Here is a 2958-nt window from a genome sequence, read left to right as displayed (position 1 = left end):
GCAGAGAGAGGAGACAGAATCCGAAGCAGGCTCCAGGCTCTGAGCTGTCAGCACAGAGCCCGACGTGGGGCTCGAACTCACAAACTGTGAGATCATGGCCTGAGCCAAAGTTGGACACTTACCCAACTAAGTCACCCAGGTGCCCCGCTCTTAATTGTGTTTTCAGCCAAACTTTTTATTGCACTATAACCACATACATACAGAAAAGAGTACAAATCATACGTGTGCCACTCAATGAATTGTTAAAATTGACAACTCCCATGGAACTACCACCCAGGTAAAGAAATAAGCCAACTCTTGAGAACCCCGCCCTTTGGTTTTATTCCATTATTATTCCTACTCTTCTTCCCAGAGGTAACCACTAACCTGACTTCTAGATTAGTTCAGTCTGCTTCTGAATTTTATATAAGTAGAGTTACAGAATGTATTCTTTTGTGCCTGGCATCTTCTCCTCAGCACTATGTGAGATTTGTCCATGTTGTTATGCCATCTTATGCTTCTTAAAATCTGAAGCCTTGGGGCACCTGGGTGGCTCAGTTGATTAAGTGTCTGACTCTTGGTCTCGGCTCAGGTCATGATCTCCGGTTTGTGAGTTCAAGCCCCACACCGGGCTCTGTGCTGATGGTGTGGAGCCTGATTGGGATTCTGTCTCTCCTTGTCTCTGCCCTTTCCCCCACTTGCTCTCTCTCTCTCTCTCTCTCAAAATAAGTAAAATAAATTTTTTAAAAATGTTAAGCCTTTATAAGGATGCCCAGGGCCCCATGCTACCCTGGCCTCCAATTCCCACCCTCCTTGGAGGTCTGTCCTAAGTTCCTATTATTATCCCCTGTCATTTCTTCTGACGTAGCCTCAACGGCTCCTTGATCTTCTTCAGACTCACAAGGCATGCCCCTGCCTCCAGGCCTTTGTACTTACTATTTTCATTCCTCTGGAAGTTCTTTCTTCAGATATCCTCAGGGCTGGCTCTCTTTACTCTCTTTACTCTGACACGTCTTCACTCAAGTGTTTGCCTTCTCAGTGAAGATTCCTCAGGAGACCATCCACGTACTGCCGACCTGGTGTACTTCCTGGCTTGATTTTTTCCACAGCATTTACCGCCATATTATATACATATTTGTTTCTTCTTGTTGTGAAACAAAATGACACCAATGTAGTGGCTTAAAACAGTCAAACTTATCCCATAGTTCTGTAGGTTGGAAGTCCATTAGGCTTGGCTACTTTCTTGGCCCTGGGTCCCACCAGGTCAAAATCAAGGTGTCAGCTGCCTGGGGCTTTTCTCTGGGAGTCTCTGGATGAGGAGCCAGGCTTTTCAGGTTGTGGACAGAATTCAGAGTCAAGACTGAGGTCACTGTTTTCTAGGCAGCTGTGGGCTGAGGTTTGCACTCAGCTTCTAGAAGCCACCTGTATTCCCTGGCTGTGGCCCCTTCACCTTCAAAGCCAGCAAAGGCAGACTGAGTCCCTCTCAGGCTGACACATCTCTTCTGCCTTCCTTTTATGCTTAAAAGATGTTTTTTAATATCTATTTATTTTTGAGAGAGAGAGAAAGAGAGAGAGAGAGAGACAGAGTGTGAGGGGTGGAGGGGCTGAGAGAGGGAGACATAGAATCCGAAGCAGGCTCCAGGCTCTGAGCTGTCAGCACAGAGCCCGACGCAGGGCTCGAACTCACAGACTGCAAGATCATGACCTGAGCTGAAGTCCAACACCCAACTAACTGAGCCACCCAGGCGCCCCTTCTTTTCTACTTTTAAGGGCCCTTGTGATTATACTGGGCCCACTCAGATTATCTAGGATAATCTTCCCAATTTAACATCACCTGTTTGACAATCTTAACTCCATCTGCAACGTTCCTTTTGCAATATAAGGTCACACATTCATAGATGTAACACTGTAGGTAAGAATCATGGAGACAACATCCTGTCTACCACAATATATTTTCTTGGTTATTTCATTCATTGTTCATCTTCCCCTTCTAGAATCTATGAGGGCAGAGATCTTTGCCTGACACATACTAGGCATTCAAATATTTGTTGAATGAATGGGTGAATGAATGAATGCAGCCTGGGTGATTAGTGTCATCATCAGCCTTCCCATTGGTACACATCTTCTTAGACTTTCTCTTGTCTTTTAGAGATAGTCTTGACTTTTATTTCAACCTGATTTTACCCAGTAAGTGTAGTTTTCCCCGAGCCCCCCACACCACTGCTTACAGCTCTGCTAGTTAAGGGGATGGGCGGCCACAATAATGTCGTATTTTCATGGAGCCTCCTAGTTACCACGAGAGACACATCCAGGGCATGGGGTACAGAGGGGACCCCGGAATGGAGTCAAGCTCAGAGGCCAACACAGTCTGGGAAGCCTCAGGCACTCCCCAGCAGAGCCAAGTGTCCAATGACTTCTTGGAACAGAATGCTTCAGGGATAGTAGAACTAGTCATGGAAAGGTTTTGAGCATTGTTTTGCTTAGTAAAATAAGTTTAAGACTCAGTCCGCTCCCACTGATTATCCAATGAAACATTTAAAAACCGTTTAATCATTTGGATGTTTCTAAAGATTCTGTTGCTTAATATTATTCAGACAGCTTAAGTCCTAGGACGATAAAGATCTGAGCTTGGCCAAAATGTTTGAAGCACACACCAGTAACAGATTTGCCTTTTGGGTTACGGTGTGGAAAAAAAATCTCTGGAAACAGATTTATGTATTAGTTTTTCACTTTGCCACCAGATGTCCTTCACGAGTAGGAAAATATGATGGCTCCAATGATATTTTGAAGTGTGAATGCCCAGCATTTTTGAATAGTTGACAGAGAAAGGAAAGTGTGAGTGAATGTAAATGTTACCACAGACTTTTGGATGAGACACGTATTTTGAAGGCTGCCTTACAGGTGTAGCTTTCAGAAGCAATATTTATTTAACTCTCAAGTTTTCATTTCTCACACTCGGCACACGTTTACTTACCATAT

The sequence above is a fragment of the Prionailurus viverrinus genome, chromosome B2 (assembly GCF_022837055.1).
Source record: "Prionailurus viverrinus isolate Anna chromosome B2, UM_Priviv_1.0, whole genome shotgun sequence".
NCBI lineage: Eukaryota > Metazoa > Chordata > Mammalia > Carnivora > Felidae > Prionailurus > Prionailurus viverrinus.
The sequence above is the reverse complement of the archived record's forward strand: the minus strand, read 5'-3'. Positions refer to the sequence as shown.